The sequence below is a fragment of the Macrotis lagotis genome, chromosome 1 (genome assembly GCF_037893015.1).
Source record: "Macrotis lagotis isolate mMagLag1 chromosome 1, bilby.v1.9.chrom.fasta, whole genome shotgun sequence".
Classification (NCBI taxonomy): Eukaryota; Metazoa; Chordata; class Mammalia; order Peramelemorphia; family Peramelidae; genus Macrotis; species Macrotis lagotis.
The window spans coordinates 593,044,318-593,067,047 of NC_133658.1; the positions used below are offsets into that span (position 1 = coordinate 593,044,318).

Consider the following 22,730-nt stretch of genomic DNA (forward strand, 5'->3'; position numbering starts at 1 on the left):
AGTCTTAGGGATAGATTCTACTAGGTCTTTTATTTATCAATTCAAGTCTTTGTTTTATAAACATGCTCAGATTTGGAATGGAGCTCAGAGGTAATCTAATCTAGATGGTACCTGACTCTTTCTACAACATCCCCAACAAAAGGTCATCTGGTCTTTGGTTGAAAGATTCCATATTGTAAATATACTTTTGGACAGTCCTAATTATTAATTTTCATTACATTTATTTTAAAATTTGCCCTTCTGCAATTTTGCCTGCTTCCATTAAGTAGAACAAATGTTGATCATCTTTCATACGACATACCTTCAGATTCTCAAAGATAAATATCATGTCCTCTCTAAGCTTCTTCATCCCGGATCTCCTCAGTGCCTTCAATTCATCCTCCTGTACTCTAGTCTTTATTATTCTATTCATATGCTGGATATTGTTGTTGACGTTCCTCCTAAATATGGTAGCATGGTATTGTGGAAAGACCACCAGACTTGATACCTGTATGACCTTAGGAAACACTTTACCTCTGGACCTCAGTTTCCTCATTTATAAAATGAGGGAATTGTATTAAATGGCTTTTTGATGTCCTTTCCAACTTTAAACTTAGGATATTGTTACTGCCCCCTTTCTTTTTTTTTCAATCTGCTATGATCCAAAAGTATCCTTCCTATACTTGATTAGTCAGGTATACAGCTACCCCTTAGTCTTCTCTAAATTCCTTTCATCCATCTAATTGGAGATGCATTACTTTTTTCCCTCAGGAATAGTTCCTGGCTCCACATTTTATTTGCTGCCTTAGATTTTAGGACAGTAGACATTTCTGCTGACCCCTTGGGTTTCCAGGATAGATTGCAGGAGCCTCCAGTTGTGACAGATACTTGTATTGAATAGAAATATAATCTGACTTTTCACAGCTATCTGGAAAATTCCTCAGTTTTCAAAGCATAAACCATTTACCCAAACAGTGTAAAGAGATTATGGTTCACTTTCTCTGCTGAATTATGCATGGTTCTCACATAGGTAAAATACAATATTTTCTGTTTTATTCACACTGGTTGGAGGCAGAGGGAGGGGTTGGGAGAGTAGAAATTCTTCTACTGTCCAGAAGCAGTTCCTACTATATCTTTGCTTGTTCTGAACAAAAGAAAAATTGTGAACTTAATCTATGCCTTCATTTGTTTTAATTTGTAAATTTGAACTTCTGTTCCTTATAGGGTTAGAAATGTTTTCTCTATCATCCCTTGTCTTCAAAAGGAAAGAAATGTAAATAAAATTACCCATGTTTAAATCACATTCATTGTGCTGTATTCATTGTGACAGGTTTTGAGAATTAAATTGAGTAATTCACCATAACAAGGAAAGAACATTGTTATTTAGTATGATGATTTAATAGCACATGTCAAAAACATTTTAATCCAAGTTAAAGATGTTTAAGAACCCTTAAGTTTAAAGGAGTTAGGATATAAATGCCTCCATTTCATTGGTGAGGCCAGAAGAAGTGAATGATGTGTTTAAAAAATGGAAAACTTAAGGAAAGGTGGTGAATTGGAATTCTGGAATTATGTTTCAAAAAAACCCATGTCTTTGACACTGAGTGGTTCAAAGTAGAACACGTATCAGATCCAGTTAGGTGTTTTTTTTTTTAAGTGTCAGTGAAAAGAATATCCATTTCCCCTTAAATCATCTTCATTCTCTCCATTCTCCTGTAATCCTTAATTCTCTTTTCTGCCTGAAGGACATTTAAAAAAACTGTGATTAAGAGTTGGAGACAACTACAAACCAGTTGGAAGATGGATAGAGGGGAGAAATAAGGAAATATTGTGAAAGGTGCAAACACCTAACTCAAGTGCTACCTCTTATGTTAAACTATTCTTGATCCCTGTTCCTTTCTCATAAAATTATATTACTTTGTAAATAAGGGAAACCCCAGCCTGTCCACAACCTACCTCATTTGTACAGTAGGAAGAGAGAGAGAGAAAAAAAAATGCAAACTCCACTGTAGCCCAGTTACCTTACTACTCATACAAACTATAAGGAAAGGGTGAGATGGAGTTGGTCAGGGAGGGTAAAGTGTTTTTTTGCAGCTTCAGTTGGTTTTATTTTTTTAAGTAATTATAGCATAAAATGTAAAAGTGGAGATGGAAACACTTTCCCTTGTAAAATCTCATGAGTTAGAGAGACAAAATTTATTATGCACATTTTGCAGATAAGAAAACTGAGACTCAGTCAAGTGGCTTACTTAAGGCCACATACTTGGATTTTTTTTTCTTTCCCATATAGTCCCTGTAAAGTCAGATCTCACCCATTTTCAAGGCTCAATTTGAAAGTTCTGCTTTCTCCTACAAAGCCTTGGTCAGAGGACCTGTCCATCTTTCCCAAATTAGAATTCCTATATCACTCTTTGTTCTATACATTTTTCAGTTAATCTATATTTCCTGGTATTATTGGCTATACATGAATCCCTTCTTTGTAGCCAATTATATTAGGACCATCTTGAGAGTACAGACATAATCTTATTTCTTTATAACTTCCCAAAATTTTAACAACTGATAAGGTTTAAGGCATTTCTTATTTCAGATTATGTATATTTTCATGTATTTAAAATACTTACAGAGATAAAAGAATCAAAGTTTCAACTTTTCCACCTTTAAAGGCTAATGGGGGATCCAATTCCTTCATTTTCTATATGAGGAAACTGAGGTCCAGAAATATGAAATGACTTATTCAATGTGACACAGGGAGTATAGTGGCAGAGCCAGGTTTGAAACTTGAATCATTGAACTCTAAATTCAACATTTTTTTTCCAACTGAACTATGCTCATCTCAGGGAAGCCTTTTGAACACAATTAAAATTGTGCCACATACATTGCCTATTGTTAAGACCCACTCTTCTCAGAGTTGCCTCCAGAAGAAGTGAATTTACCCTTAAAGAATTTACCCTACCTCATCCAGGTAGAGGATGAAGGACTGCGATGAGAGATATTTTCAGGGACAAGTCAAACAAATACTTATTTGAATATAACTTGCTTTAGATTATGTCTGACATCCTTGCCAACTCCAATTCTCTGATTATATAGAAAAGAATATTCCTAAATAGAAATCCTTTATACATTTTAGCAAATAATAATCTGACCTCTAACTGAGACCTCTCTAAATACTAAAGAGTTTTAAAAATATTTTCTTACAATCACCTTGGCAGTCATGTTTCAAAATGGATGGAGCACTGAGATTGGTGTCAGAAAAAAATGTAAATCCTAAGACCTAAGTTCAAATCCAAGTTCAGACATATGATAGTTGTATGATGTTGGATAAGTTACTTAACGTATGCCTCAGTTTCCTCATTTATAAAATGAAGATAACAGCATCTTCCCAGAGACTTTTGAAGATAAAATGAAATATTTGTAAAGTACTTTGCAAACTTTGAAGTGCCAATAAATGATATTATTATGATTAATGAACCTGTGAGATAATAGGAGTAATAACTCCATTTTACAGGTGAGAAACTGGAGATTTGTCAATGAGAAAAAGCAATTGTAACTTTAATAGTAGGGTGGCCAGAAAAGATAACCAGCAATTCAATTATAAAAGAAGGATCAAAGGCTTATTTGAAAAGACTATAGGGCCATTATTGCAACTGATACCATACAGATGACTGGGAGAATCTGACTTAGACTTTCCTTTTTATCTTTTTTTTTGGTTTTGTAACCACAATTTCCATAGACTATAATGTGACTGGCCATAGACTTCTTCCACTAACATCCCCTGAAATGCCAGCTCGGTCTACAAAAAGCCCTTCTGGAAAACTGAATGATCCAGAGACATTGTTTAAAATTATGTGTTGAGTGGGGAGAGAAGAGAGTGGGTGATTCATTGATGTGAAAGCCAGTTCTTTTTATCATTTACACTCAGAGACAGCATAAATGTGTCTTAAAGTAGCATAGTCACTTTTCCTTAACGAGAACAATCACCTCAAAGGAAAATAACAAAAGGCAGGAATTAGAACTTTACTAGATGAACTTTAAGCCCCCTTCTGGCTCTAATATTCTGTGATTCTGTGAAATAAAATTCTACCAGATAAATTGTTTTATCAATTAAGATATAGATATTCATCCAAAGTAAAGCCAGGATTTCCTAGGGAAAACTGATGTGGATATTAGTAACAGCCAGTTTTCTGGCATGGATAAAACAGCAATTATAAATCACATCCTATTAATTCCCAGGAGTTTTCTAAGAGAGATTTAAGTATAAAAATCAGTGTCTTATGAAATTGGTCAGTATTGAGATCTGGTATAAGATTGGAAAACTTAATAAAACCATCTGGGATTGAAGTGACAATAATTTGTGGTTTAGAAAATTAGTCCCTTGAGGGAAAAAGGGGTAGGGGATTCACAAGAAATATAGATTTTCGCTGAAGCCTATTTCAGACAGTAGTTTCAGGAAAGTCCACTTGAATTATATTAAGGGAGTCACTTTGTTATAACATATTTTGTGTCACAAGATCTGATAGGACCAAGATTTTTAACCCCAATTTAAAAGTGAAGAAACAAGAATCTATAGTATGATGGAATGATTTGAAGTTTTTATTAAGTATTTGCCATGTGTAAAGCACAAATAGATACAATACGAAAAGTAAGATATCCTCTGCTCTCATGGAACTCACAGTCTAATGAAAGAGACAACTTATATGGAAGGTTTCAACTGCAAATCACATGGAGAGGTCTCATCATCCTTAGGGTACGATATCAAAGCAGATGGCAATGCCTGCTTGAAAATGCCATTTCTAATTGATAATATATTGGTTTCTGATGTTGAACCATTTGACAGCACCAAGGGCTTTGATGACAGCAATGTTCTTTTCTGGATCTTCAATGGCTGTGGCTTTAACACCTGGAGGAATAGTTGCCAGGCTGCATTTCCATAGGGGCAGCTTTCCATATTGTCATTCCTAAAGCTCTTGGGTTTAGGGTACTAGGTTGTCTCCATCAGGATCTGAGGAGAGATACTGGTAAGGATCTGACTTGCCTAGTTTTTTGCTGTCACTTTTCTTTCCTCAATGTGCTTGGATGGCTCAGATAGGCTAGATGTGCTTCTCTGTGGGTGGCAGATGGTTGGCGGGTGGTAGAGGTAGTTGGCTCCTTTTCCACAAAAGATGGTCCCCAGATGATAACTATGAGGACTGGGCTAAGAGCAGGATTTGTGGTCTGGGAGGTGCTGCCATGCTCAGGTCTCTGTTGCTTATGGTGAGCCTATAAGGGAGGCTATTTCTTGTACGTGCTGGTGATTTCAGGCTGGCTTTGGTTCCTTATTTGTGCCACAAGAGAATTGCATTTGATTATCTTTTGGGTCTCTTCAAGCTCTAAAGTTTAAAGTCTCATCCCAATTTAGACATCTGGTTACTAACAGAGCTGGGTCAGGAATCCAAGTTCCCTAAATGTACTAGAGGATACACTGAAGAGAGAACTGAGCTGGGAGTTAGGAAGACCTGAGTACCAGCTGTGTAACCCTGATCAAATCACTTAACCTCTATTTGTCTTATTTCCTCACAAAAGTACTTACCTCCCAGACTTGATATAGTATTTGTAAAGCAGTCTATACAGTGTTACATTCACAGGGGGTCCTTAATAAATAGTTCCCTTTCCCTTTCTAAATCCTGGTCTCTAATATCAGACTAAACTACACATTCAGGAGGATGCAACAAGATAGCCCCCAAGATTTATACATAATACAGAAGAGCTAGATTCATTCTACTTTAACCAATGTAAGTATATTATATTCTAAGTACAGTACTAGAGGTTGCATATAAAAATAATGGTCCTCTGTCTTCCAAAGGTCACTATATTTAAAGATATGTTAGACTAATGGATCAGTCCCAGAGATTTTGTACCTACTGCTGTCATATACATACTTTCATTGAAGATCATCATCCCAGAGATCTATTATGGTTTTATTCCCTTGTGTTTTTACAGTTCTTTTCCTTAAATGGGATGGGAGATAAAAAGGGAAAGAGCAAAGTTTGGGATATCTGAAGAAAGTAATGTTTATCTGTCAAGAGGTTTTCTGCTTAGAATACTCAAAATTCTCTAAATATTGATGTAGCCATTTTAGTCACCCTTAAATTACATGGTAGTAATCCCCACAGATACAACTCCAGGTTCAAGATCCTCTGTGAGTTCACATTCATTATAAAATCACAAATCATAAAACCTAATTAACGTGTTTATGTTTAAGAGTTATCTAGATACAAACTACCAAATAATTATTTTACCAAGCTAGGAAAAAAGAAAGTAACAAAATTCATCTGGAGCAACAAAAGATCAAGAATAGCAAGGAAACTGACTGGGAAAAAATGTAAAGGAAGGTGGCTCAGCTCTACCAGATCTAAAACTATACTATAAAAAGGAAGTCTTCAAGAGCCTGGTACTGGTAAAGATACAGAGTAATGGATCAGTGGATTAGGATAGGTTCAAAAGAAATAGTACAAAATGACCAGCAATCTACTCTTTTGACAAACTCAAAGACATCAGCTTCTGGGATAAGAACTCATTATTTGACAAAAATTAGTGAGAAAATTGGAAAAATAACATGGGAAAAAAACTAGGCATAGACCCACATCTCACACCCTATACAAAAATAATGTCAAAATAGGTACAGGATTTAGACATACAGGGCAACACCATAGATAAATTAATAGACCAAGAAATACTCTATTAAATCAATGAAAAGGGGACAAATTTATGACCAAATAAGAAATAGAGAACATTATAAACTGCAAGATGAATGATTTTGACTATATTAAATTAAAAAGGGTTTGCACTAATAAAATCAATGTTGGCAAAATTAGAAGGATAGCAGAAAGCTGGGAAACAATCTTCACAACCAGGAGTTCTGATAAAGATCTCATTTCTAAACTATATAGAGAACTGCATCAAATTAATAAGATTTCAGGGGCGTCTAGGTGGTGTAGTGGATAAAGCACCGGCCCTGGAGTCAGGAGTACCTGGGTTCAAATCCGGTCTCAGACACTTAATAATTACCTAGCTGTGTGGCCTTGGACAAGCCACTTAACCCCGTTTGCCTTGCAAAAAAAAAAACCTAAAAAAAAATTAATAAGATTTCAAGTCATTCATTCCCCAATTGATAAATGGTCAAAATATGAATAGATAGTTTTCAAATGAAGAAATTCATGCTACATATAATCAAATGAAAAAAATGCTCTAAATCATTATTGATTAGAGAAATGCAAATTAAAACAACTCCAAGGATCACCTCACACCTATCAGACTGGCCAAGATGAGAAAACGGGAAAATGATCAATATTGAAGAGGTTTTGAGAGGATTGGTTCATTAATGCATTAACTGGGGGAGTTGTGAAATTATCCAAACATTCTGGAGAGCAACATGGAACTATGCCTTAAGAGCACTAAAACTACTCATACCCTTTGACCCAGCCATTCCAATTCTAGGCCTATATCCAGAAGAAATCATAAAAAATGGGAAAAGTCCTAAATGTTCCAAAATATTCATAGCAGCTCTTTTTTTATAGTGGCAAAGAATCGGAAACTGAGGGGATGCTGATCAATTGGTAAATGTTAAATAAGTTATGGTACATGAATACTATGGAATATTATTGTTCTATAAGAAACCATAAATGGTCCCTTCCCCACCCGGAGCCAAAATGGGTCGCATGCGCACCAAGACTGTGAAGAAGGTGGCGCAGGTCATCATCGACAAGTACTACACCCGCCTGGGCAACGACTTCCACACCCACAAGCGCGTGTGCGAGGAGATCACCATCATCCCCAGCAAGAAGCTGTGCAACAAGATCGCGAGATATGTTACTCATCTGATGAAGCGGATCCAGAGAGGCCCTGTGAGAGGTATATCTATCAAATTGCAGGAAGAAGAAAGAGAAAGAAGAGATAACTATGTGCCTGAGGTCTCTGCTTTGGATCAGGAGATAATTGAAGTGGACCCTGATACCAAAGAAATGTTGAAAATTCTGGACTTCGGCAGTTTGTCTAACCTGCAAAGTTACCCAGCCCACGGTTGGGATGAACTTCAAAACACCAAGAGGAGCTGTTTAATATTTACTTTTGCTTTTCCAATAAACTTGGGAACCCCCTAAAAAAAAAGAAACCATAAATGGATGGACTCTAGAGAAGCATGGAATGAATACAGGATTTGTTGCTGAATGAAGGGAACAGAACCAAGAGAACGTTGTACACATTAATAACAACACTGTGAAAGGATCAACCTTGATGGATGCAGCTGCTCTCAGCAGTTCAAAGACCCAGGACAATCCTATAAGACCAGCTATGGACAATGCTATTCCCATGCAGAGGAAGAAAAACAGAACAAAACAAAACCAAAAATATCCTTCAAAATCTGACAAACACTACATTCACTTTATTTTTTAAGGGTTTTTTTGCAAGGCAATGGGGTTAAGTACCTTGCCCAAGGTCACACAGCTGGGTAATTATTAAGTGTCTGAGGTCAGATTTGAACTCAGGTACTCTTTACTCCAGGGCTGGTGTACCACCTAGCTGCCCCTACATTCACTTTTTTAAAAAAATCTTATATATTTCTTTCCCTTAATCTTAATTACTCATATTGAAAATGACTAATCTGTAAACACACCTAACACAAATGTTTATGTACAATACTAACTTGACTCTTCACTGCTGAGGGGAAGGGGGTGGGAAGGGAGGGTGGAAGGAAACTTTGAAATTTAAAATATATAAATATATATATATTATATGTATATGGATGAATGTTGAAAAACTTTCATATTTGGAAAAATAAAACCAATAAAAAGATAAAATAATTGAAGAAAAGACATTTAATGCAATCACATTCTAAGAAAAGTAGCACTAAAATATGGCCTCTGTAAATCTCAAGCATACTCTTCCTAAATATGCACTCTTAGTAAGAAAAGATAAATGTCATGGAAGAAGGGGCACTCACATAAAGAACACATCTGTCCAAAGAATTTGCCTAGAAGAGTAATTCATATCTCCAGTGCTACAGAGCTATTAATTTCTTCTGGTAGTATTATGGGATGATTCCCACTAGATCTATTCCCTATTGTTGTCTTTTACATTCCATAGTGTTCTTTGGATGCTCTTCTGATAGATGTAGGGACCACACTGAATACTATTCTTCTAGTAATGTGTTCTCCACTGGTGATGATGTTTATCCTTCATTCTCCAAGAAGGCCATGACATCAGGGGATATGACAAGCCCATGAACTGATTTTGAGTGAGAGAGTGCTGGGCTAAAAGTTACCAGCCTCACTTTCTCCTCCAGAGTCATGTGGGTTCAGTGACCAGTTATGGATTAAGATGACTGGAGCTGGCCCTAGATGAGAGGTAAGCAAGGTTAAGGCTCAAGATCATACAGCTAGTAAGTGTCAATTATCTGAGGCCAGATTCAAAGTTCTTCCTCTAGGACAGCACCATCTAGGGAACTATGGAGTTTCTTATGCCTTTTAGTTTCTAGCACTGGGCATAAGGACATTTCTTCCTCTTGAAAAAGAAAATTAATTGAATTCTGTGTGTTCTTCCAGTTCAGAGTTCTTTTAGAATGGCAACAGTCTAGACTTAGCACCAGCAAAACTCCACTGTAAGAAAAACCACAGCCTTTTTGACTATTTCCCTTAAGGAGTGGTTGCACATTTCTATGAGACTTGGCTAAATGGTTTCTCCTGCTCACAAAAAGAGTTAAGGCCAGCTAGGTGGTGCAGTGAATAGAGTACTGGCCCTAGAGTCGGAAGTACCTGGGTTCAAATCAGACTTCAGACACTTAGTGATTACCTAGCTGTGTGGCCTTGGGCAAGTCACTGAACCCCATTGCCTTGAAAAAAAAACCCTAAAAGTAAATAAATAAAAAATTTTTTTAAAAGTATCTACCCTAGGAACCAATTTCTTTTATGACAAAAATCAGATACATTTGTAACACAATGGTTTTAGAGCTAGAAAAGACTTAAGAAATCATATGGTACAATCTTCTCATTTTATGGATGAGAAAACTGAATTCCATACTTTGAACTCAAACAGAAGGAAGGAAGGAAGGAAGGAAGGAAGGAAGGAAGGAAGGAAGGAAGGAAGGAAGGAAGGGAGGGAGGGAGGAAGGAAGGAAAGAAGGGGGGGTGGGAGGGAGGAAGGGAGGAAGGGAGAAAGAAGAGGAAAGGAGGGAGAGACAGAGACAGAGACAGAGAGGAAAGCAGGTAGGGAGGAAAAAAGGTGTGCCAGGGAACTAACTAAATTTTGGAGTTAATTGAAGATCAAAAGAAAGCAAGGGCATCTTCTAGAGTATCTAGTTCCAAAAGACTTGCACTGTTATACTATGAAAGAGCTGAAGGCTTTGGATAACTGAGTCATACCCTGCGGCTAAGAACATTTTTTTACTGCTGCCTAACATTTTAACACTAAATTGTAACCATCCTACTGAGAAATTTATGAGCTATTCTGGGGCCTGGGGATTTATGAGAGGACCCTGCTTGGTGTTTTCCAGAAACCTAAGAAGAAGGGTAGTTGTGCATCCCGGAGATGGAGCATGACAAAGCTCTTGTTGTCGAACAGTGCATATCCAGAGAGAGGATCATTGTTCACTGGGAATGTTTCCACAAGGAATGTTGTATAGCCACTGTTTCTTTCCCCTGGCTGAATTGATTTGAAGGATTGGAAATTTCCATAACCTGGGTTGCCTTTCCTCTCTGTAACTATGGTATTCATAGACAGAGGATCTAGTTTCTGCATCATATAGCTGTTGACCATTTTTATTTTCTGGTGATCTCCCTTCTCTTTCTTTATCACTTTCTCCAAGAATTTTTGCCTGATTATTAACTCTACCAGTAAGCACAACTTTACTTAGTATTCCTTGGGTATTGGAGACTATGTGGTCTTCACTTTGTTTTATTTGCTTTATTTTCCATTTGTTTCTCATATGCATGATTTATTTCTCTACCTAGACTGTAGCTAGACTGCCTTCTACAGACATAGGTCTTTCTAAAAAGCATAATTTTACAATAATGTCATTAATATGCTACAAACCATCCTCTCCATAATATTGCAGAAACTCACAATAATATTGAGTATCCTTTTGCCTGATATGTAAAATCATATGGTTGGTGATAATACAAACTGGGTTTTAAAAATCAGTGACTGAACTCCAATGAGTGGCAGGTATTCTATTTACCATCACCAAATGATGGTAATGAACCCCTCTAAAACATTCAACTGTCTGCTATACCATTGTTTTATCTAGTTACATGATTTTGTAGGGAATTAAATCCATAATTCATTCATTACATGCTGTTCTTAATACAGGACTGAAACTCAATAAATGCATATTGAAAGAAATAAAAAGAAAGGACTCACACAAGAACTATGATATTCATATAAAACTCAAACATATACAAATTACAATTTCCATTAAACTTCCACTAAAAAAGTCTAGTTACTTGAATCCAAAGAACAATCTTGGTCATAGATTTTCATCATAATTTAAGGAAAGAACACTAGATTAAAAATCAGAGATTGGATTTTAGATAAGGGTTATAATCTTGATTCCATTATTAACTATGTGACCATGACAAGTCACCACTTGTCTCTTAGGGGAAGCATTTTCTTTCCTGTGAGATGAAAGGATTGGACAAAACCAGAGGTGTCAAGCATGTAGCCCACAATGTTATGGGGTGTGACCTGAGCAGATTAAAAGGTAATAGGGAAATATTTAACAAAATTAACGAAAGGACGATAAAACATAGATAATATTAGTATAGAGTTTTCTATGTTTATATGTGATTCACAAGGATCATTGTGCTTGATTTTGAGGTCCCCATTTCTATTTAAGTTTGATAAAGCTATACTAGAACCTGTTCTAACAATCTCTAATTCTTTAATTTTCTTTACAAAGGAAATACCACAGACTCTATGGATTGGGGATTTTTTGTCATTATGCATATTTTTCCTAACTTCAATCAATCAATGGAAGATGAAATAGTGAGATATAACTTTGAACTATTACTTCTAACTAATGGCTGCCATCTCAAATAGGCCTCTTGTTTTCTTCTTTAATGTCATCTTCTGATTATGCAATATAAAAAAAAACTGTTCTATCTTAAAAACAAGCTATAAATGAGAATCTGCACCTATAAATATAATTTGTAAAAATAAGTTTACATTGATACTTCCATCTTAAAATTTATTTTGCTTTACTTTGCTACATTTATGGAATTAAAGATGCACTTATAATAAGTCTATTTCCCCACAAATACTAACAAAGGATATGTGGCTGTTTGTGTATATATGTGTGTGTGTGTGTGTGTGTATCAGATAGGTGTCCAGTATAATTTTTAATTAGAATTAAGATGACTTTTTGTTATTTTCCTCAGAAGAGACATGATTTTGTATTTGCATGAAATATTAATTGAATGTGCTTTCCACTTCCTAAATCTGATACACCCATTCATAAATATATGAGGTTCTTCCTGGGCAGTCAGTATTAGAGGGAACTTTATTTTTTTGGGCCTATCTGTAACCCAGGGGTCTCTTCTCCTGATACAGGGTTTCATGAAAAACCAATAGCAGAGATACATAGTAACTTGGGTCTGAGACCACAGAAACAAAGATTTATCATCTTTCTTTGTCAAGCTCCAATCCCTTATTTATTTATTTACCCAAACCTGACCCTTATCCCTCCAAACAATAATTTAAAGAATGAGAGGCAAGGAGAAGTTAACCAATTGAACTAAAAAAAAGTTCCTGTTTGGATTACTTCCTCTTCTAACCAAGGAAGACCTGCTTGTCAAGATACATCTCTGTTTGAGTTTTTCTGACAGAGAATTTAAGACTCTTAAAGCCCCCTGTTATTGATTTTGGAATATTGATCTGGCTTTCAATTGTTTGAGGACTACCATAGTGCAGAGTATTAACTTGTCCACAAAAGTTCAGGTTCTTAACACTCTGACTGCTCTGAGGAGTCAATAAATGAGATTTTTAATCAGATAGGTAGATAGACACACGACAGATACATATGTATGTAGATACTATACCTGTGTGTGTGTGTATGCATGCACATATGTGCATATATAGTTAGATATTTAGATATAGGTAGATATGCATTTACTCTGTAGTGATACCAGGGGAGAAGAGAAGAAAAACAAAAGTTTTGTAAAAGTATTTCATCCACTGTGAGTGTGACTAGCACAACAGACCAAATTTTATATGAGTAACCTTTCATGACCATTAAATGTTATTAATGCAATTATTTTTACCCCTAAACCCACCTATCCCTAATGTCCTATTTTCTTAAGGACATTATTGCCCTTCTAGTCATCCAGGTTTGCAAGCTCAAAGCTATCTTTGACTCTTCTCTCTCCTTCCTTTCTTATTTCTGTTTGGTTGCCTGTAAAACACATCTTGTATCCATTCCTTTCTATGCCTCTGGTCACCAACCTAGTTCAAGCTTTCCTTACCATTCACAATAGCCCCATAATCTGTCTCCCTGGCTCCAAGCCTTTCCCCTCTTCAGTATAGGCAGTTAAATATTCCAAAATCATAGTTCTGACCATGCTACTCTGATGGCTTCCCTTTGCCTCTGGGATAAAATATAAAAACCTCTGCTCGTCTTTTAAATCCTTTCAATAATCTGGCCCCATTCCCTTTCCAGGATTATGGCATATTACTTTCTTTAATATAGGTTATATTCCAAACTAATTCTCTACATACAACATTGCATCTCTTGTCTCCATTTCTGGAATGTGAGCCCTCTTAATTTCCACCTCATAGATTCCTTAGCTTACTTCATAAATCATTTCAAATGGGGGTGGCTAGGTTGCGCAGCAGATAGAGCACCAGCCCTGAAGTCAGGAGTTACCTGAGTTCAAATCCTGCCTCAGACACTTAATAATTACCTAGCTGTGTGGCCTTGGGAAAGTCACTTAACCCCATTGCCTTGCAAAAACCTAAAAAAAAATCATTTCAAATGGCATCCCAATAGGAATTCTTTTATGGTACCTTTCCAGTTACTGTTTCACTCTGAAAATTGTTTAATTTGTATATGCTTTCACTTATCTGTGAATATGACATTTAAGTCAATAGAATGTAAGCAGTGTGAATATACATTGTTTTGCTTTCATTCTTTATATTCTCAGCAATCAGGACTCTGACATACAATCAGTGTTTCATAAATGCTTGTTGAATTGATTTAAAAATCGTGGCTTTCTTTGAATGTAAAACAAGAGTAAACACACTTATATTTCTAACTTACAATTTAATTAGGATGCTTGTTTTTTTAAGAACTATTTTCATTCCTAACAGTTATTTTTGTTTGAAGCCAATATGAAAATAGCTTTGCTGAGCATACCTGCCTGGGTGGTAAAAGAGAAGCAGCTGGAAGAGTGGTAGGTGGGAAAGATTGGCATTGCTAAAAATTGATATCCAATATTTAGCTACCTAAATTACCTACAGTTGGTCATTTGAAAATTGGTGCTTTGAATCTATTTATTTGAAACAAGTCTTTGTTCATTAGGTTTGCGCCAGGCAATTATTTTCTAAGTTGGCATGAGCAGTAATCCCTGTGCTCTGCTAAATCTAGTGGCCTTTTCTCAATCCTCAATCCTCCCTATTGACCTCTCAGCAGCTTTTGACACTTTCAGCCTCTTCTGTCCTCCTGATCAATTCCTTTGAAGATTCTGACAGTGTTCCCTCTTGATCAGAGATGTGATTAGCAATTTTTTTCACTTGGGGTAATAATAGTGGGAGGGTGAGAGACAACACAAAATCATAGCATGAGGACAGTAGAGAGGACAGTGGAACCAATTGCCTGAATGAATGGGGGGGGGAGAAAGTGACCCTTTCCCTCCATTCTCTCCCAGCAACCTCTACTCAGTTATCAATTTTCCCTCTCTGACAGCTCCCCCCTAAAATCCCATAGGGAATGGGCTCATGTGGTGAGAGGGATAGTGTGCCCCACCCACTTTAGCCCTCACTCCACAGTTATAATTGTACTTTGTAGTTTCCTATTAATCTGTTATTTTATTAACAGCACATTCACTTTGACAATAACTGACTTTCTAGTCTTTCTTTTTTAATTTTTTTCATTTTATTTAAGGCCATGAGGTTAAGTGACTTGCCCAAGGTCACACAGTTAGGCATTTATTACGTGTTTGAGGCCAGATTTGAACTTAGGTACACCTGATTCCCATGGTACTCTCTATCCACTTTGCCACCACCTGCCCCTTTTCTAGTCTTTCTTAATTAACTAGGGCACTTCCCAGAGGAAGTATTCCAGACTCCATTTTGTTTAAGTCATCTATGTTACATTATCTGTCTTTCTGTAGAGAATTTCACCTTATTCTTCCCCAAACAGCAAGCACACTAGTGTTTATAACTTAAAATACAATTTCAAATTTTATTTTTAAAGGCTAACTTCATTCCTAATGGCTATTGTTATTTGACTGATGACATTTTGAAAATGAACAAAATCTAGAGAACATTATATCCAGTAACAGTAATATTGTTTTAAGAATGATTTTGAGCAAATAAGTCATTTTGGCTCATACCTTAATTAACTATAAAGATCATATGAAGAAAAGTGCAATCTGCATCCAAAGAATTGATGACTAAAAGAATGTATAAAATAATTATATATATACATATATATGTATATATATATATATATATATATATATATATATATATATCCTGTGTCTAATGATACCCATCTCTAGGGTTGAGATAGGAAAGGGAGAAAAAAAGAAATTTACATGATAACTATATATTTAAAAGGAATAGCAAGTTTTGCATAACAAATTTGCAGTTTCATGTGCAATCATCTTTTAATTATTTTATGTTATACAAATGCTTATTTTATTCTACAAATTAAAAAAGTTAAATTTAAAGAAAAAAATGATTCTGATGAGTAAGCCCTGAGTGATAAGGGAAATACAGACTATTCATAAGTAACTTCCCAATTCTGTGCCTTCAAAATCCCTTGATATCCTCCTCCCCACTTTTTTTTTCAGCTACTCCATCATCTCTTGTATTTTGCCCTTAATCCCATCCTGTGCCATTTTCTTTGGAAATCTTCCCTTTTCTCTCTCTCTCTCATCTTCAATGTGTCATCCATTGACTCTTTCCTTATTCCCTACAAATATACCTCATCATTAGAAGAAAAAACCCCCATCATTTTGGACCCTATTCCAGCTATTGTTCTATATTTTCCCTTTTTATAGTCATATTCCTAAAACAAGTCATCTATATTCATTAACTCTACTTCCTTTCTTTACTCAGTTCTCAAAAACTTGTAATTTAGCTTCTGACAATAAAATTCTTCTTGAATTTAATTGAATTAGGAAACTGAGGCTCAAGTTTTTTTGAAAGATTTTTTTTGAGTTTTACAATTTTCCCCTAACTCCCCCCCACAGAAGACAGTCTGTTAGTCTTTATATTATTTTCATAGCACACATTGATCTTAAGTTGAATGTGATAAGAGAGAAATCATATCCTTAAGGGAAAAAAATAAAGTGTAAGAGATAAAAATTACATAATAAGATAATGGGGTTTTTTAAAATTAAAGGTAATGGTCTTTAGTCTTTGTTCAAACTCTACAATTCTTTCTCTGGCTACAGATGGTATTCACCATTGAAGACAGCCCCAAATTGTCCCTGATTGTTGCACTGATGGAATGAGCAAGTCCATCAAGGTTGATCATCACCCCCATGTTGCTGTTAGGGTGTACAGTGTTTTTCTGGTTCTGTTTATCTCGCTTAGCATCAGTTCATACAAGTCCTTCCAGGCTTCCCTGAATTCCCACCCCTCCTGGTTTCTAATAGAACAACAGTGTTTCATGACATACACATAAAACAGTTTTTTAAGCCATTTCTCCAATTGAAGGACATTCACTTAATTTCCAATTCTTTGCCACCACAAACAGGGCTGCTATGAATATTTTTGTACAAGTGATGTTTTTATCCTTTTTCATAATCTCTTCAGGGTATAGACTCAGTAGTGGTATTGCTAGATCAAAGGGTATGCACAGTTTTGTTGCCCTTTGGGCGTAATTGCAAATTGCTCTCCAGAAAGGTTGAATGAGTTCACAGCTCCACCAACAATATATTAGTGTCCCAGATTTTCCACAACCCTTCCAACATTGATCACTGGCCTTTCTGGTCATAATGACCACACTGAGAGGTGTGAGGTGGTACCTCAGAAATACTTTAATTTGCATTTCTCTAATAAGTAATGGTTTAGAGCAATTTTTCATATGACTGTGAATCGCTTTGATTTCCTCATCTGTAAATTGTGAGGCTCATAAATTTCAAGTGACTTACCTGTGACCACAAAACTGTTCACTTTAAGAGATGTGGTTTGAATCTATGTCTTACTGGACCAGCCCACTGAAACTTCTCTTCCCAAGGTTATCAGTGGTGTCTTTATTGCTCAATCTCACTGCCTAAGGGTTTGGCATATATTGAAGCCTCCAGTTAAAGGAATGAAATTCTGAAAGTGGAATTCTAGGGAGGAGCAAGTAAAGCAAGTAGGGGAAATGTTATTGGGTTCTTTTTTTTAAGTTAAGAATCCTTCTAGGAACCCTTGAAATTATGTCATGGAAATTATGTCATCTTTTAAGGCTGGTCCTCCTCTTTCTAGCAATATACTAGCATATTCCTTCTCCACATGTACCCCTTACATATGACATATGGTGATAATGATAGATTACAGAGTGCACCTAACTCTGGGATCTCTTAAACCCTCACATTATATACCCTGTGAGAATCAAGTCTTTAAGAAAAGTAAGAGAGGCATTTAGATTTTAATTGCACTGAGAGGCAATTATAAAGTATGATCCTTTCCAGTAGGAATTGGATAATAGCATCATAGATCCAATGCTAGAAAAGACCTTAGAGGTCATCAGGTGCATCTAGATTCTATAGATATAGAAGCTGAAGCCCCGAGATAAGTGAATTTATTTGCTATTAAGTGGTAAAGCCAGGATTAGAATCTAGATCCCTGACTCCATATACAACTATTTTTTCCACTATACTAAGTTGCCAATTAATAGGTTAAAGATATAAACTAAAAGAATAGAGTTTTAACAGTAGAATATAGGGCATAATCCAACAAATAAAAATCTACTTGGGAAGTATTAGGGTCTTCCTAGCTGAAATCACATCATATGAGTAGTCGCCTATTTAACTTTAGTGCAAGATCAGTCCTTAGAATGAGGAGCAGAATGAAATGAAATATGCAGTTCCTTTGTAAAAGTCCTTACCATTAACAGTTTCCAAAAATACAGAATATACATGCATAAACAAATTTAAAATGAATTAAAAAAACAATCCTCAGACAACTTCTTCATGTGTTGCAGCTTGATTTGAATTGTGTACATAGAGATAGCTACATACAAAAGTAGTATGTTGTACTTTAAGCAAAAACAAGCAATGGGAAGTTTGATTTCCTCTAAGGATCTATTAAAGAAGGATTATACTTTACATTAGAAAAAGAATTGCAGTGTGGTTTTTTCCAACGTGACCTCCCCAGTTAAATTTCATTTTTCATAGTAAATAAAAAGAACTATGAAGTAAGAGTAAGGACACCTGAGTTGTAGTCCCAGTTTCACCATTAATTCATCAAGTGACCTTGGACAAATTGTCTCACCTCTCTGGTCTTCTGTTTCTCTATTTAGAAATTGGGGGGTTGGACTAGATACTTTTTTTTGCAAGGCAATGGGGTTAAGTGGCTTGCCCAAGGCCACACAGCTAAGTAATTATTAAGTGTCTGAAGCTGGATTTGAACTCAGGTACTCCTGACTCCAGGACCGGTGCTCTATCCACTGTGCCACCTAGCTGCCCCTAGACTAGATACTTTTTAAAAATTGGTACTCAGTCTCAACATTTTATGTACCTATGATTTTGACATTTAGGAGCTTAACTTTTGTATAAGAGAAAAACACTTTGAAGAGAAGGAACACCAGGGAGTAGGTTGGATGGAGAGGATCACCATGTTGGGAGGAAGGGTGATCTTTGGTTCCTACACCTTCTGGTCCAAGATCATTCACATTCTTCTTGTCACTTTGTCATGGAATACTCCCCTCTCTCTTGTTTGGCAGAGACTAGGAACCTGCATTTGAATTCTAGACTGACTCTCATTACTCTATCTCATTACTTTAACAAATAACTGTGACTAGGGAAAATACCCAACTACCAAAGTTGTTTTGATTATATAAACTGTTCATCTATAAATCTAAATCCAAATGAAGACAAATTTACTCAGGCAGATGTTATGGTTAAACAACTGGTTTGTAGCTCACTTGTGAACATTTCAGTGCAGAAAATGTGAGTTTTCTGATAAGGCGACACTTTGTTCTCAGAATGAGAATGAGACTGAAGAGCTAAGGATGAGGACCTCAGGGCTGGACATTGACTGATTACGTAATCTCACTGAGGGTGAGTTCTGATCCTCAACTTCCTCATATGTCAAACAGAACTATCAATGAATAAATTATCTCTGTCCCATCTCCTCCTTAGCAAGGATCCTAACTTCTCTCCCTTATTTAATCCATTTCACAGTCTGGAGAAACCCCTTTTCAGAATATCATTTGTGCAAAAAAACCTGCATCTAGTGAGATAAGTCAAAAAAAAAATAAGTTCATGAATTCCATGTTAAGAAACGTATAACTATAGATTTAGACATTAAAAAGGTCCTAAGAGATCACATAATCCAAGTTCTTTATTCTTCATTTGTTTTCAACCCCCTCTCGTTTTTAAAGATGATTCAGATGTGAATGACCAAGAAAAACAAGTTCTCTGAGAGTCAGAGTTCAAATTCAAGTACTCTAACTCCAAACCAGAGTTTAACATTGGATCATAAAGTTATTGCTATGAGTCATAGAACAGCATTAAGATAATTTAGGAAAATGGTAATCTCACTAAATGATTTCAGAGAAATATAAAGGGAGAAAATGAAACTGAGAACAAAGGAGCTCTACTTTAAGTCTGCTTAGGGATGACAAAGAAAGAAAGAAAGAAAGAAAGAAAGAAAGAAAGAAAGAAAGAAAGAAAGAAAGAAAGAAAGAAAGGAAGGAAGGAAGGAAGGAAGGAAGGAAGAAGGGAGGGAGGGAGGGAGGGAGGGAGGAAGGAAGGAAAGAAAGAAGGAAAGAAAGAAAGAAAGAAAGAAAGAAAGAAAGAAAGAAAGAAAGAAAGAAAGAAAGAAAGAAAGGTAAGGCCAGGGTTGGTTAACCAATAGGTGGCTCCTAATTACTAAAAGTTAATTGGTATTTTATTCCTGGAGGAATAAATGTCTTCTGGAAAGATTCTACCAGGAAGTAATGGGAAAAGAAAAAAAAGATTACTGCTCAAAACACTGAGTTGAAGAAAAAAAATATGTTGCCAATGACAATTTTTTCACTTTTGTTTTTGTATCCTTGGCAACTAGCATGATGATGTGCACATGGTCAATATTTAATAAATGATTTTTGAATAAATAAATAAGGAAGAGAAAATCTTTATTTTTTCCCATTTTCCCTTCATTTGAGTTTCTGCTGTCATGGAATGAACATTACACCAAGGATCAAGAAACCTTGGTTCTTTTCTTGGCTTCAAAAAGAAATTTTAAAAAATAATAAATATTTGTTATACAGGAAGTAGGATAGAACAATAAAGGATAAAAAGCTAAGTACTTGGTGGAAAATAGGTTTACCTCTATTGCAGTTAACTTGTAGATCTTCTAGTCCAGATCCAATCCAGTCCATTCATTTCATAAATGAGGAAACCAAGGTTATAAGAGAATTAATGGTTTATTCTGAGTCACCAAGTTAGTTAGTGTCAGAATCAGGACTAACTAAATTTCCACAGTATAGTGAATATAAAAATTTGTCCTGAAATATCAATTTGTAGTTAGCCCATATTTAAAACATTGTTATTTTAGTGATCAACTGTTGACACTCAAGAAAATCAGTCCTTTGATCTTAGAGAGACAGAGTGAGGTAGATATAGGCTGGGGAAAAGAGAGCTTTAAAACCCCCTAAAAGCTAAATTCTTTACTCTACTTCAAGGCTTTCAAATTTCTCTTTGTTCCCAAGATAGTTTTCAGAATTAGTGCATTTCCTGGTTTCTTCAGCAAAGACAGGTCAAGGATATTGCTTGGTTCAAGAAACACAATGGTGTCTGTTATTGATAATCAGCCCTGAACTGTGGCCTGGCAATAGAAAATCTAAAAAATGACCATACTATCTGTCAGCATGCATTCGAGAACTAAATAATACTCCAGAGCTGTCCATATTCTCTGAGGTCAGTTCTGTAAGATGTGATGGAATGGTTAGAGAAGAGTGCTAGAAGATATATAAATATATACATTAGAAAGCTGTCCTAATAATTGTTTGGAATGCTAATATAATTGTTAATGACTTTATGCTCCCTTCATTCAGAAATCACAATTGCTCAAGAAAGGCATGGTATTTTTTTTTATTTCATCAGCATATGACACACTAGGAGGAACAAGATTCTAACCTTGCTTTTCATACTTATTTACCACCAGTGTAATCTTGAGCAAGTTACTTCTTAGGACTCAGTTTTCTTATGTGTAAAATGAAGAAGTGGGATTCAGTAACTCTTCTTGCTCTCTCTATATAATCCTAAGATTATCATTGAAAATCCAGTCAACTTAGACATAACTTTTTTCCTCCTTTGGGAAGGTATTGAGATTAATTTTTCATACAATTTTTATAATGGAGGGAGAAAAAAAACCTATTTCATTTACTTTTAGGTCCAATTTCCATAATTATTTGAACCCCATTTCTCTGGAGTGATGTTAGAATTGCTATCCTTCCAATTGCCCAAGCATAATTAGGAATTTCTTAGTCTTTTCTTACTTCAGAGAGAGGCAAACTCTTTGAGTTTCCTTCAGAAGAGTGAACTCATGATTTAATGGGCAAAGGACCAGGGCTAATTAGGCCAAATGGGCAAAGAAACCCAATCAGGGGGAAAAAATCCCTCTTTAATTATTTTCTTCTTCAAATTTGAAAGTAAAAGAGAGAAAAAGAATTCTGTTTCAATAATACAGTCTTCTATGACATAAACTTAGTTTTTGACCTTAAACATAAAAAAAAAATTCTTTTTGGGGGGTTAGTTTTGTATATAATTTTTGTCAAATTCGGAAAATAGAACAAGAGATTATAAGGGCCTCTGCTATACAAAAGAAGGTTTCCCTCACCCCCACCCCAAGTTATTGGCAATAGAATTGTGTCACAGTCTGATCATGACAGAAATCTATGGTTGACACCTGCTCAGGATTTGTATCAGTGCTGGGGGTTGTAACTGTTGCATGATAAAAGAGTGTAGGAATAGACTTCCAGTGGCATCTGTTCCATGAGGATGTGTTTGTACAGTGTATTACATAATTAAAGCTCTGACATCTTTTATTTGTTCTCACAGCACCCCCTATGAGGTAAGCAGAATAAGACTAACTATCCTTATTTAGCTGATGAAGACCAAAGAAGTTGGCAGATTTCCAGTTTTTTTAATTCAGTTAACATTTTAATACTTCCTTTCTTAAAAGTTATATTTTTTCATTTTAAACATTCTTTTCTTCTTAAATTTTGAGTTCCAGATTATCTTCTTCCTCCTCTCACCTTCTCCCACCCACTGAAAAGACAAACAATAAGATAGGAATTACATATGAGAAATCATATAAAATGTATTTCCTTACTAGCCATCTAGCAAACAATAAAGCAAAAAATT

At 35.7% G+C, this 22,730-nt stretch overlaps 1 protein-coding gene and 1 pseudogene across 1 annotated transcript in view; both read left to right on the forward strand.

Annotated features, from left to right (window-relative positions):
- The window catches only part of CLSTN2 (calsyntenin 2), a 987,453-nt gene that overhangs the window by 501,172 nt on the left and 463,551 nt on the right, over positions 1–22,730 (forward strand). The gene's annotated exons all lie outside the window — the stretch shown is intronic.
- On the forward strand, positions 7,647–8,116 carry LOC141521712 (small ribosomal subunit protein eS17-like; annotated as a pseudogene).